Genomic DNA, 15,431 nt, shown 5'->3' on the forward strand with positions numbered 1-15,431 from the left:
GTATATTTCTAGAATGTCATATCTGTAAGGGTTGTAGATACTTCCATTAGTAGTTCACTATAACAGTGAACTTTCCACGATTAGCAGAAGTGAGGAACACTGCATGTTACTAACACTCTAATCTTTTGTACACTTGTTCCAAACTCAGTAAGATAAAAGATTGCAATCTCAATGATCTATCTTGGTATTTTTCAATCTGGTGCTTCCCTAATATATTCAGACTATCCTTCCAGTAGTTCCCTGCCTACACAGCTTTTAAGTTAATCAAGACTGTCTTCTTATGCCTTCTGTTACTGCACCTAGTATCTTTACTTGCATCTGCCTCTAGAACCGCACCCCAATTTTTATACATTATTTTTGGAGGGGGAAAACACATACAGTAAATGTTCAGCATTGCACCTTAGCAACCAATCTGAATATTGGTGCTGTTTAATGGACTCACCAGATAAACTGATAGCATTGATAATTAGCACATTATGTCAAGGTAAGATTACTATTTTTTTCTTTTTTTAAAAAAAAAATCCCCAACTTCTACAAAAATACAAGTTCTTCCACATTAAACTATTTTGGAAGCAAACATCTAAAAGAATGCCCATGGAATTATATAGTTACATCATTTTAGGAGATATGCATCTACCTAATCAATATATGATCATGACCGATTGCCTATTCAGTTAAATATATGTTTGGATGTCCTTGCCTATCCATAATTCTCTACAAACAAGGACAAGTAATCTTTCAGATAATGAGACAATTCCTGGCAATGTATTTCTTTCATTTAATTAGCACGAGCAAAAATGTCTGATCACAATTATAAAAAATGCATTTTTAATAATATATAAAACATTTCAGAAAATTAATGATTTATGTGCTGAAATCCTAGTTGCAGAAAGGGCGACATCATGCACAAAGTATTTCATTCATTTAAGGCTTTTTGAGAGCCAGATCATTTATTGTAAACATGCCATAGCAAACTGAAATAAGATACACCCAGGGAGCTGATGTCATTTAATGGCCTGCCATTCATTCCCGTTTGCTTTCCGTGGTAGTACAGGATTTTCCCATTAGAAAGAACAACTAGTTTGTCCAGCGACAACAGAATAAGAGCTGAATGAAATTTATGTTATCTAATATGCCACTGCAAATCCTGACCTTTTGTTTCATTTTGTTTTGATTCTCCATCATCAACCCTCTAAGCAACAGAATCAAATGGTGGCTGTATAGAAGCAAAGAAACAAGATGTTGCATGAAGTCCAAATAATCGGAATCAAATACAGGTAGTCCTCAATTTACGACCACAATTGAGCCCCAAATTTCTATTGCTAAATGAGACATTTGTACAGTGAGTTTTGCCCCATTTTATGACCTTTCTTGCCCTGGTTATTAATTGAATCACTGCAGTTGTTAAGTTAATAACACAGTGAGTAAGTGAATCTTGCTTGTTAAAAGGTTGCAAAATGTGATCACATGACTTCAGGATGCTGCAACCGTCATAAATATGAGTCAGTTGCTAAGCATCGAATTTTGATCACATGATCATGGGAATGGTACAATGCTGCAAGTCTGAAAAATGATCATAAGTCACTTTTTTCAATGCTGTTGTAACTTGGAACGGTCACTAAATCAACTGTTGTAAATCGACAACTACCTGTACAGTTCTGATCCCAAACTGTGAATGCAACTATTTACTCATATGAAAAGAAAGCTTCAGTTTTCAGATAGAGCACTAAGAAGAAAACCTGTTCTTCTGCAACTGTGGTGCTCCGATTCTGTTTCAGTCAGCAAAAAGGGCCAATGACGTACAGTATAACATTAGATGGTCTTGCAAAAATCCAGGCTTACATAAAAAGCAATCTCAACAGCAAGTCTCTTGAAGCACAAAATCAGCATTTTCCAATTTTGGCAAGTTTAAAATGTGTGGACCAACTCCCAGAATTCCCCATCCAGCATACCAGCACTAAACAAACAAGAAACTTGCCTTTAAAGAGTCCCTGGTTGCAATCTTGGTAAACAAAGTGAAGACTATCTCCAGCATTCTTTCCAATTCTGTTCTTGCGTTCTGTTATCAATCAACCATGAAGCAAAAGGAATCATGATCAGTCTGACTTTGTGACCCTAGTCAATTGCCAGTTTAGCTGACTGCTTTACAAGCATGTATCAGTTGCCACACATCTTACAAACTCTTATTTATCACTGATCTACCGTTCTTCAATATATATGCAGTTTTTGTTTCAATACAATACCATCTGCTAACCATATCAACTGTACTTACATGTTTGTAGCCAGATAAACTATTCTGTGTCCTATTTATTTTAGCAGTGAAATTTTCTATTGCTAAATGAGACATTTGTACAGTGAGTTTTGCCCCATTTTACGACCTTTCTTGCCCTGGTTATTAACTGAATCACTGCAGTTGTTAAGTTAATAACACAGTGAGTAAGTGAATCTTGCTTGTCAAAAGGTTGCAAAATGTGATCACATGACTTCAGGATTCTGCAACCGTCATAAATATGAGTCAGTTGCTAAGCATCAAATTTTGATGACATGATCATGGGAATGGTACAATGCTGCAAGTCTGAAAAATGATCATAAGTCACTTTTTTCAATGCTGTTGTAACTTGGAACGGTCACTAAATCAACTGTTGTAAATCGACAACTACCTGTACAGTTCTGATCCCAAACTGTGAATGCAACTATTTACTCATATGAAAAGAAAGCTTCAGTTTTCAGATAGAGCACTAAGAAGAAAACCTGTTCTTCTGCAACTGTGGTGCTCCGATTCTGTTTCAGTCAGCAAAAAGGGCCAATGACGTACAGTATAACATTAGATGGTCTTGCAAAAATCCAGGCTTACATAAAAAGCAATCTCAACAGCAAGTCTCTTGAAGCACAAAATCAGCATTTTCCAATTTTGGCAAGTTTAAAATGTGTGGACCAACTCCCAGAATTCCCCATCCAGCATACCAGCACTAAACAAACAAGAAACTTGCCTTTAAAGAGTCCCTGGTTGCAATCTTGGTAAACAAAGTGAAGACTTATCTCCAGCATTCTTTCCAATTCTGTTCTTGCGTTCTGTTATCAATCAACCATGAAGCAAAAGGAATCATGATCAGTCTGACTTTGTGACCCTAGTCAATTGCCAGTTTAGCTGACTGCTTTACAAGCATGTATCAGTTGCCACACATCTTACAAACTCTTATTTATCACTGATCTACCGTTCTTCAATATATATGCAGTTTTTGTTTCAATACAATACCATCTGCTAACCATATCAACTGTACTTACATGTTTGTAGCCAGATAAACTATTCTGTGTCCTATTTATTTTAGCAGTGAAATTTTCTATTTCCCAAATTCTTTCATCTATTGATTTTTTTTCCCCTTTGATGTACTGAATCTTTTCTACTCTCTAGTTTTAAAACCAAAGAGAGTTATACTTACTTCAGGGTTTGCATAACACAGGTTGCCAACACTAAGCAAGAGTTAATGAATCTCTGGGACAAATCTAAAAATAAGTTTACATATTTGGAACATTATATTAGTTCCTAAAACAATTTTCTGCAAAATGTTTATGCAAAATGGAATTGCTTGGGAAACTCTGACTCCAAATCACTTGGGTTTAAATCTGATTTAAACTAACCTAATCCACCTCCATGCGTCAGGTATCAAAGATCTACACATCTTTCTTTAGTTGTACCAACCATATTCTGTTACTGCAGTCGATTAAAACTATATAGGAAGTCCTCAACTTAACAACCACAATTAGGATCAGAACTTCTGTTGCTAAGTGAAACAGTCATTCCATGAGTTGTACCCAATTTTATAACCTATTTTGCCACAGTTGTTAAGCCATAGTTGTTAAGCCATGATTAATCCATAGTTGTTAAATGAATCCAGTTTCCTACACTAACTTTGTTTGTTGGAAGCCAGTTGAAGAGGTCGCAAATGGCAATCATTTGTCCCCAGGGCACTGCAACCATTATAAATACATGCTGGTTGCCAAATACCTGAATTTTGAGCACACGACCGCAGGGATTCTGCAATGGTCATAAGTGTGAAGATCAATCTTAAATCACTTTTTTTCAGCACCACTGTAATTTTGAACAGTTGCTAAGCAAATGGTTGTAAATCAAGGATTACCTATATATACATAAAGTGTTTGAGCAACGCCATTCCCAGCCATTGCGCAAGCATACTTTCTGACTCATGTACCTTTTATGTCATAGATCTAAAACCTGTGAAATACTCTTTGTCTTCCCCTAAGGATAACTTTTGCACCTGCCTGTTTATAGTTACCTAATCCCTATTGCACCATCCCATTTCTTAGAATAATATTCAAACTACTAAGAACTCATAACTGTATAAAAAAGAGAAAAAGAAAACAGATTTGTCTTTTCTGTAAGTTTTGTAGATATGGAAGCATCTTGGATATAAAATCAAGTTTTATAACCTCCTGTTGCCCAATGAGCACATTAACAAAATTAATAAGGGTTTATTAATAAATATAGTGGCTTTCAAGAACCATTTCCAGTTATGAAATATTAATTATTAGCCTGATTAAGAAATGTGCTATGAATTGCAAACGCCATACATACAGAGTACATTATATAAACTTAGCACTTTCACATCAGCTATAGTTTCAAAAGATATAATGCCAATTATAAAGATTCCCATGTTTCACTGAGCGGCTTCATCTGAGGAATGATTGAATCCCACACATTCACGTTTTTTGAACCTACAGTTGACTGAAATACAAAGATTATTGCAAATTTTGTATTTCATATTTTTTATTTGATAAATTACTATTAAAATACTGATCAACAAGGCAGAGTTCAGCTAATTTTTCTAAGAAAAACATGATAAATGCACTTTTGTTCCCCTTCTTCATTTTTTTCTGCTTTTGAAATATTACTTTTAGCAACAATCACTTTTGTAATATCAATTCTTGGTTTTTCTCTTCCTATTCTTATCCCAATTTTCTCCATATAGTTTTACTTCTTTTGTTGTTAAACTAAAGTACTTTTAATTTTTATTATTGAAAGAGAAATCACCGTTCCTCATAATTAAATACCCATCAATTATTTATCTGGAAGAAAACTGTATTACCATAACATGTCCTATCCCACAATAAATTCTTTCTTGTGACACTGGCATAATACCAACAAAAGGAAATTATTAAAGGCATAGAGCATGTTAAAGTTACAAATCGATGCATTCTGTTCCCTCAATTTCTTTTGCCTCGCAGTAAATGTTAGCAGCCAGTGAAAAAATAATGTTTTCTATCTTCCATGCTTGATACATCCATAAGTCTTCATATAGTAAATTTCAATTTTTTACTATATTCATTAAAAATACATTCATATCTTTAAACTACACAGATTGTTATTACAGCATGCTGACCAACTTATGGCTATCAAATCAAAGCACAGCAATAACAGGGCAAAATCAGTCATATAAATATATGTCTCATCATCCATTTTACACGTCTATTTTATAACAGGAACAATAATCTTTTGTTGAGCTAAGATTATAAGAACCATATTTAATATTAATTTCTTAGCCATTGATTTCTTAATATGGTATGGTAATTTATGCCAGATATTATTATTTTTTTGCAAATATCTAATATTCACCGTAGTAATACATTAATTTATAAAAATACTGTAGACTTAGAATATAATGCATATTCCAATACATAATAATTTGGCCAGATCTGGGCTAAAATTAGGCTAAGGGCTAAAATTTTACAATTGTAGGCAAACCCCATTCTTCTTTCAATTATTCAAATGGTTTAAAACTTTGGAGGATAATAAGCTGACCTAATTACCCATGACTTCAGAAACCAATGATATATCTGTCTTTGGTCCAAAATATACGTTTGACATGGGAACAAGGGATCAGAATTATACTCCTGCCCAACACCTTCAATACCAATAGCAAAGAGCATTTGAAACTCAGGGTCCTTGCTGTTCTTTCAGTTTGGTTTTCTTGCATGTTATAAACGCTAGCACTGATTATGTTACCTGGTCAGGTATTGAAACAGTTGCAAGAAAATAACTAAACTCAGAGTGCAGCAAGGACTCCACCTTCAACATAGAATATACTTTGTGGCTTTAATGGAAAAAATAGACTGGAGCTAAAAATAATCATTAAATTTCTCCATAAATTCAAGGGAACAGAAAACGAGATTGTGCCCCCCTAAAGTATCTTAAACATTTCAAGTCCTAGAATGTCTTTATTAATGCTGACATTTTCTTTGCAGTTGCTGCAATCAACAGGTGAGCCAAATGGCAGCAAGAGACCTTGGGGAGAAACACTGATCTCAGCAAGAATGGAGTCATTTGTGATGCTATTTTTAAAGGTATTGTCAGCCTTTTCTTGGCAAACATTAGAACTGGAAGGAGGCTCCAGCGTACATCTCAGGATGCAAATCTTTGATAAGCAGATTTACTGTAAATAATAAAACTGACAGGAGAAAAATTTAGTGACTGCTTATAACAAATGCAAGATCTATTTAATTTAATTAAGGTGCAAATTCTAACACCTTTGCCTCCTGCTCTGCAGGAGTTGAAGTTTCCTTTTTGGGGTAGGAGAGCAATTTCCACCTGTCCTGCCTTATGATAATTAACTAGTTGGGTGTCAAGCTGTTAACTTCTGACCTTGCAGGAAGTAGTTCTTGGGATATGTAAATATTGTATGTTGAGTCCCTAAGTTACATTTATAAAAAGAGACAGGTTTTTGTGATCAAAAGTCTTTCAGAATTCTGTACCATAATGCCATTCAAAAAGACATGTGTTATATTAATAAAAGCATATGTTTTTAAAATGCATGTTAAAAAGTCTCTTTCGAGATTCTTGAGCTCCATCCTTCTACGAAAACTGATTCTTAAAAATATCATCTGGCATCCAGAGGGAAGGTTTGGGGGAACGGAAGGGTTGGACTGCTATCAGCAGCATTGCAACGCAAGCCCTGCTCCTTTTCTACATACATGGAAATGCCACACACATGGTCAAAAGTGGCAACGTATGTGGAGTTAATACCACTCCTGGTCTTCTGATGAAATTGGCAAGCACCTATGGAGACCACTGTGACTTCTTCTTGCTTGGCAGCCCTGTCCATGCTGCAAAATTCTACAGTCTGATTTTGACTTTCAGATACTCCTTTTTAATTCAAACTATGTTACAGTTTTGCACTGTGATTTATTTTGTCCTCTAAATAATAAGGATTCCTGTACAGAAAGCTTTTATTTGGCAACCAATTGTGAGTATATCCTTTTCAGTTATTAAATGTACATACCAATGCATTTTTTATAAAGTAGTTTATTTAGACAGAGATCTACTAAAGTAGGTGATTCTATTCTGACAAAGATAATGTTCACATATAAAATAGGGTAAGGTCTCACTAAAGATCTTACAGAAAAGAAACATATTTGCACTTGAAAATAAATTAAAATAACGTTTAATGATTTAATTTTTTATTTGTTAAATATAATTATATAAATTATCAATGGAATAGAAGGTAAGCAGTGGCTACTAACTATAAAGGCTTTGTATTAGCCATGGAGAAATCCTTCACAAAAAGTGTAGAAACTCTTCAAAAAACAGTTTCTGAAGCAGCCAAGAAGGGCTGCAAAAGGGTGTGACTGTTTAAATAATTTGAAGAAAGAGGTTGTACATTGACCCATATATTAAAAGCATATCTTACAAAGAAGCCTTACCCAGCTTTACTGTGAATTACATCCAATATCATTGGCTAAGAGATGTTATTTTCCCCAATAATGTGATTGTGCATTGTCAAAACTGACAAAACTGAATTTTGACCAGATAGGAGTCTGATCAAAAATAACAAGTCCTTCTTATGTTCTCAATTTACACCCTGAAGATATTACAGCTTTGGCTGTTCTACCGGCAATGATTACCTAAACTAATAATAATATCCCCTGATTGTCAATATCTTCCAATTATGATCTAGTTCAGGGGCGGGTTCCAAATCCCATTGCTACCGGTTCACTTGTGCACGTGCAGAAGCATCCAGGCAGGTGGGCAGAGCCTCCCCCTGCCACCACTACTGGTTTGCCCAATCTGGTGCAAACCGGTAGCAATCGACCACTGATCTAGTTGTACATTAATACAGTAGATTGGACTTTTATTTATTTTCTGAGAAAAGACAACTCAAGTCAGAAATCAAGGTTTTTATCTCCTCACTATGTTATTAAGACTGCTAACTGGAGAGAGGAAGATGCAGGCCTTTAGAGAAGCAGGGAGAAAGTCTCCTGATAGAATTTTCTGGCTAGAAGAAACAAGGGAAAAATATCTTCCATTCTGTGATGTAAGTATCTCCTGCTACTCTTCAAGCCAAGGTCTAGAGCATAGGAATCTACTCACCAGTCCCTTAGTGCCAAAGGGATTCCTTCACCATCAGATTTGCATTTGCTCAAACTGAAATTCTTTCTTATTCTGCTCACTCTTGTTTAGCTAAGATTACAAAACTGCAAGCCCACCTTTCCCAGAAACATTATTCAGATATTTTTTCTCAGTAGAGTATTATAAAAAGAGGTTTTTTTAAAAAAAATGTCAGACTTAAATTCCTTCAACTATCTAACATCTGCCTGTTAAAAGTTGGTGTCATTTTGATTTTATTTATGAATGCAACACAGAAGATAAAGCGTGAAGCAAAAACGGACAGAATTATCTTCGGCAAGACTGACCTATAGGATTTTGTTCACAGAGTGGTATTTTACCAGCAACAACCTGCAGACTGAGTCCCTAAGGTATCTAGCTCTACTATTCTCACAGGAGGGATTTTATCCAAAGAAAGATGGTGTAGGAAGAATACTGACAGCGTAGGAGTTAGAGAACAGTATTTTAGCTGGATACTACAGCTGCCAGAGAGAATTCAGAGATGCACTCCTACACAAAGCAGATGCAGTGTATTCACTCCTCCTTTTAGAAAGTGTTCAAATATTCTCCACCTCCTCAATTACGGCATGTGCTCCAAAAGTCTTTCCTTTGCCTACAGGAACCATGTTTTCCATTTCTAACTTATGAAAATGAAAGAAAATCAGGATTATGATTATGACTCAAAAAGTGATGTTTGCACTGACGCTGCATTTTTTTAAAAAATGTCTTGCTTTAAAAAAAACTAACTTTACAATCTTGTTATCTCTAAGAAATGAGGAATGAATTCTTGTTACAAGAAATGCCAGTTCTAGAGGTCCCGTCTTTCAAGTATTACTGCCAAAATTCTCATAGACTAGAAAGTCATTCAAGGCAGCATGCAAAAGAAGGACTACAACTACAAATAGCCCTTAACTTACAATAGTGACTGTTCAAAGTTACAACAGCATTGAAAAAAGTGACTTATGACTATTTTTCACACGACTGTTAGAGCATCCCCATGATCACATGATCAAATTTCTTTGAGGAAGAAAACAAACCACAGCCTTGGGATCCTGAACCAAGAAATCCACCCCTGGCTGGTATTGCATGGCTATCAGGCGTGTCCTGTATGGCGATGGGATTGCTGGGTCAAGTGCCTGAACTGGTAGTGACAATGTCACCATGGACCAATGCAATATAATAGTAGTAATGCTGTCTATATAAAACAAACAAGACGAAACAATAATAGAATGCATGTGACACTGTGTCGTGTCCCACTCCTCCGCTGACGGACGGGTCAGGGAAATCCGAATCAGGCGTGCCTCTGCAGCTCTGCCAAAGTCCTAGCAAAGTCCTCAGGGCAGGCAGGAGACCAGAAAGTGACTTCAGCAAGATACGTTTAGACTTTGCCTGACTCAGAGAATGCCAGAAAGCAGATCCTTTATATAGGCCATGGGGTGTGGCTCCATGACTCAGCACTTATCCAGGCCTGCCCCTCCCTTCCTTCTGTTGCCTCCGCCTATCAAGTCTTCTGACGCGAGGGTCACTCCAGTCGGCAGCTGTTGGCAATAGACCTCCCTCAGGCTCACATGCTGTGGAGGAGGGGGAGGGGTCTAGTTGCTCCGTTTGCCTGGGCATGGAGCCAGAGCTGGGGGCTGGAGATATTTCCTCCTCTTCAGCCTGTCTGGGCATGGAGCCAGGGCTGGGGCCGGGAGGCATACTAGAACATTCCTCCGTGTTCGGAAGCAGATAAGAAGGCCCCGGCTGTGGTGAGATTGGGCGAGACACAACACACAATGTCCTCAACTTTCTCCCTTACCCCCTATTTGAGCCGCAGTCATTTTTGGCCAACTTTGCTCCAAATTATCTAGATGGAGATCACTCATGAGAATGTTTTTATTATTTTGTTTAATAGAGCACAACAAGTTGTACAAGATGGTCAAGTTTTTGTTTCTCTCAACAAAATATTGCCGGAGATATTATGTCTCAAAGTTGCTAAACCTCAGAGTCAGAAGGCTGAGGTATGGGGGTCAAACAAATGACTATATCTCCGCAAGTACTGCATCGGCAAAAGTAACACTTTACCAATGTTCATTGGGGACGTGTGTACATGTTCACACCAAATTTCATCGAAATCCATGATGTCAAGCTGGGAGCCCCAGACCACTTGACATGGAATGACCCAAAAGAAACTAGGGAAATGCACCGAATTATTAACTATTATATACCTTCTCACTATTTTGTGTGTGTGTGTGTGTGTGTGTGTGTGTGTGTGTGTGTGTGTGTGCGCGCGCGCGCGCGCATGTGTATGCATGCACTTATGTCAACATTTGTTTTTTTAATTATCCTGTATTTCCAATAAGTTGTCAGACTTTCAACTTGTACCATGGTAATATAAATTCCAAGCTCAAATGGGTGTGAATTCTATGCAAGCAAACTTCAGTTTGCCATAATGTTTATTAATTTACATTAGCATTTTTAAACCATAAAACATGATTTTAAGACAATGTCAAAAGCACGGTATTAAAAAAAAACATGGGTATATAGGAAAAATGAAATCATGCATGATAAGATGAAGAGCTTTTTTTTAACATAAAAAAGGACTTTTTTAAACAGGAAAAAATGGCTTTTTTTAACAGGAAAAAAATGTTCCATGCAAATAATCTTTCACATCAGCTTTCTATAATCTGATACTGTCCAGCTGACCTAGACTTCAGCTCTTATTATTAAAGAAGCTGAAGCGCAACCAATCTGAAGGAAGCAAAGTAAGGAAGACAAGACAATAGAGAGCCATCAAACATCCAACAAAATAAGATCATCTACTAACTCTGGAACGACAACTATTAAGTGAACTCCAATCTAGGCAAGTTCATTCTGAAGCTACAACAAGAGTCATTTATTTAGATTGCAGATGAGCAACAGAAGACTTTGTTTCTGAAGGCTTTCTCCAATACTTGCCTTCATGTTTCTGAGGGACTTAATAAATCAAGTCTCTCTCCGACATCCAACTTTGCACATAAAGCAAAGAAGTATTCATTTTCCCAGGCTTTTTGAAGAGGATATATTGTTTTTAGCTTTAATGGACTGCTCGCATAATAGCTTCTTCCTGAATTGCTGCCAATTGTTTTATTCCATTTACTTTATTGTTCCTGATTTAGATTCTTCTTTTTGTGTTTTATATTTGTTTTATGTTTCTGTGTTTGTAAATAAAAAACAATGATAATACATAAAGTAGATACTTAACTCAAGAGTGACTGAAATTTACAATAAATTATCATTATACAATGATAATATGTACAACTGCTTCTGAAAATGCATAAAATAAAAATCACTTTCCGTGCTAGGAACAAATTGCAGAAGAACGTAAATATGTTAATGTTTGACTCCAAACCCATACTACTTATCTGGGATTAAATACAGTTGAACCTCTGCCAAGCAACATTCAAAATGATGTTGTTAGGGTCTCTATTGAAGACATAGCCAGTTTGGGTTTACTAGCTGCCCTCTGAGCACAGAGATAAGCATTTTCACCCATTTCTAACAAAAGACAGTATTACATTATCCTTTACAAACGTTCTGTTCCAAAAACAATTTGTCAATAATGTTGGCTGCTCTCATTGCATCATTAAAAGGCAGAATAGAAAGTACATTGCTGTTACTAGAATACAGTTAAAAGAATAAGACTGTAGTAACATAAAATTTTTGCTGGCAACACAAAATCTGATCAGACTTATTTTAAAGTAGGGGTAATGAGTTAAGAATAATTCTCTTAGAATTACATTTTGTAATATGGGGGAAATACCCACTTATAAAGTGGCTGTGAGCTAAAGTCATGGCTACATAAAAAGCACAAACTCCCCCCCCTCCCGAATGTTCATTTCTCTCAATAATGTTTTGCAAATACCTTTAAGTCAACCCTAGGCATTCCTCCAATGAAGACAGCAGAGTCTAAAACTTTGCTGTAGAGTATTCCAGGTTCCTTTTCTCTTCAAAAAAGAATGTATTTTTTAAAAAATGTAAAAAAAAAATTCAGGTGGAGCAGGGAACTGGCAACCACAGTGAGAGAGATGTGTGTGATACCTAAAACTGGAACAAGCTTTAAAGAAAAGGGTCTCCATCTCCTCTAGTCTAACTTAGGAAAACAAAGCAATTGTATTTTTTGCCAGTACAATTAATATGCCAACATTCATAAAAATAGATGCAGTGATTTTCTAATATGCCCTTTGAATGTAAACACTTCAAACAACGTGAAAAAATTAAGTCTCACTGATTTGTACAATAACGTGCATTGAGATTAATTACACAGCTAACCCTTAAAATCACTTCCCCCACTGGTCACTAGAAGTCAAAAACAATAATAAATCATAGATTAAAAGCCAGACAAAGCAGAAATATTTGCAGCACTTCTAGCAGAGCCCAGAATAATAGGAAGCCACTCCAGAGAATTTATTCTTGTTAAGAATTTAATCTGAGACAGGAAATCCCATCTTTCAGAATGCAGTCTTAGCATTACTTCTTGACTTGTGCAAACATAGCCACATAAAACACTGGCAGTCTTTCCTTCCTTCATCTTTAGCCATAAAAGTAATTCTAGAAGGAAATGTTTTCATCAGTAATTAGGCAAATGTATAATACTTAAAATTTATCTCTGGGAATTATTAACTTCACCTTTTATTCCATCAGCTTCAAATTATTTTTTTTTTAAAAATTTGCATCTTTGGTTAGAAAAACAGATACCTGTCAATGCTTCAGCTTCAGAAACATCTCAAGTATGGTTTCCAGCAGAAGGAAGGGAGGGAGGGAGGGAGGGAGAAAAAGAGACAGAGACAGAGAAACAGAAAGAGAAAGAAAGAGAAAGAAAAGGAGGGAGGGAGGGAGGGAGGAGAGCTTTTTCAACTCTAATCACTCATTTTGAGGCTATACTAGCCAACATGAATTTGTATCCAGTACAAATGCCTGCTCTACAATACATCTAATTTAGCTTTTGGGGACTATGTACCAGCATAGTTTCTCTGCAAGTTAAGGCGCATGATTTTTTATTTCTATCTAAGCGGGGGGGGGGGAATGTTAAAGTTACATACACAGAAATTCAATCAGAACAAGAAAAAATATAACATATTATTTGAACCTCTTCTGGCATAAAATTCTTCAAAATAATTTGCACATTGAGAATGTAGGGGGACCTCTTGTTGGATCAGAGCAGAGTCACCTTGTCCAACATAATATATCTCTTCTTGGTCAACCAGATGCATTTGAGAATCTCATAAATATGGATGGAAGAGCAACAGATCTCTTTCATTGTTGTTCCCCGCAGCAGCCACTTAACATGCACTGTTTCCAGAGGTAGTCCAAAGCCATCAAGCTAGTAATCATTGATAGCTCCGTCTTTTATAAATTAAACTAGCCTTTTAAAAATTTTTGACAAAACACAAAATTTGTTGGTCATCATGTAAATCCAGTAAATTAAATAGTTTAAGTATGCATTGTTTAAAGAAATACTTGCTTTATTAGTCTTGAAATTATCTGCATTTCATGACAATAAATGATTGTGTGCTCTAACATTCTGAGAAAAAAATATTCTCCCTAGCTGCATTTCTCTTACCATGCATGACTTTATATGCCTTTATCATGCTTTCCTTTAATTATTCTTATTCCAAATATAAAAGCCCCATTTCCTATACTTCCTTGTAGGGGAATTAGTCTAATTCCCCAGTCATTTGATTCATTCTATTCTGCATTTTTTCAGTTCTGTAATATCTTTTTAAAGGTAGATTGCCAAAAAATACATTTAATATTTTAAGTGCAATCATAATATAGATTTATATCAGGGTTAGGCTAGCAACTTTATTTTCATTTCTTTTTCTAATTATTTGTTGTATAGCATTTGCCTCTTTTTTACAAGTTACATTCTCACTATCCACTGCAATTAATTATTATAATGTATTATATATGTGGAGGGGTTTTGTTTATTTTGCAAGAATTATGCATCATTGTGCACTATCTTCGTATAGCACCTTTCTTTTAAGAGAAAATGGAGAATTCTAGCATTCCAAAAGACTGTAGCTCAAGCATAATTAGAAGTTAGAAGCATGAAGCTTTCTTAGTGATATGAGAAAGAAACATTTAGTAAATTACAATCATGATAATAGTGATAAGAAATGATACTATGCTTAGAATGTTGACTTACGAATTGTAGTCTCTCCATTAGAAGCGATGCAATCTGATGAGCTCACTTGACATCACGGCTCCATAATTTCAGAGTGATGGCTGTGTACAAATAAAGCCATTTTTTATTTACACAGTTTTGCAGCATGGGATGTGTGTCATCCTTGGGGACTGTTAGATAAGGACCTTGGGAATCTGAAAAGAATTGTCTACAGCTCAGATTGTTTAGCAACATAACGAAAGAGATTGGGGGATTGTTACGTATCAAATTAACCATAACTTGATTCATTTTGCAAGGAACCTTGAGAAGAATTTCATGTAATTTTCTTAAGCATTAAAGCCATTCTGGCAAAAGAAACTTGGATATATGATTTTTTGACAAATGTCATCCTGATTCATAAATCGTAGACTCTGAAAATATAGGATGTGCAGCAAGTTGTAAAATATATATGTATATACTGTATGTGTATGTGTGTGTGTGTATATGTATATGTATCTGTGTGTGTGTGTGTGTGTGTGTGTGTGTGTGTGTGTGTGTGTGTATGTATATGTGTGTGTATATATAAATATATAGGTCTTTGGTTATTCGGGTTTTCTCCTGCGTAAAATTGGAAGTGTCTTGGCGACGTTTCGACGAAGTCTCATTCGTCATCTTCAGGCTTCAGCTTCGTGCTTCTGGGAGCAATGTGTGATTGCAGCTGTTTCTTCCTTTTTAACTGCTAGTGGGGGTTTGAACTGATTGGGTGGGAGCTTGGCTGTGCTCTGATTGGATGGGGGTTTTTAGTGCTTTGATTGGATGGGGGTGTGTCCTGTTTGGGTGGGGGCTTGGTTGTGCTCAGATTAGTCTGAGTTGCAGGGGGATTTGAAAGGAAGAAACAGCTGCAATCAT

General features: G+C 36.1%; 1 protein-coding gene across 7 annotated transcripts in view; it reads right to left on the bottom strand.

The window, feature by feature from the left end:
- TIAM1 (TIAM Rac1 associated GEF 1) overlaps positions 1-15,431 on the bottom strand; it is a 196,446-nt gene that overhangs the window by 135,947 nt on the left and 45,068 nt on the right. For 6 of the 7 annotated variants that reach the window (XM_058184638.1, XM_058184630.1, XM_058184634.1 and 3 more), the window contains one exon: positions 14,565-14,644. The gene's annotated coding sequence lies outside the window, so the exon portion shown is untranslated. Of the gene's footprint in view, positions 1-14,564; positions 14,738-15,431 lie in introns of all 7 variants that reach the window. The other variant, XM_058184637.1, reaches the window with a different exon arrangement.

Source organism: Ahaetulla prasina, chromosome 5 (genome assembly GCF_028640845.1).
Source record: "Ahaetulla prasina isolate Xishuangbanna chromosome 5, ASM2864084v1, whole genome shotgun sequence".
Classification (NCBI taxonomy): Eukaryota; Metazoa; Chordata; class Lepidosauria; order Squamata; family Colubridae; genus Ahaetulla; species Ahaetulla prasina.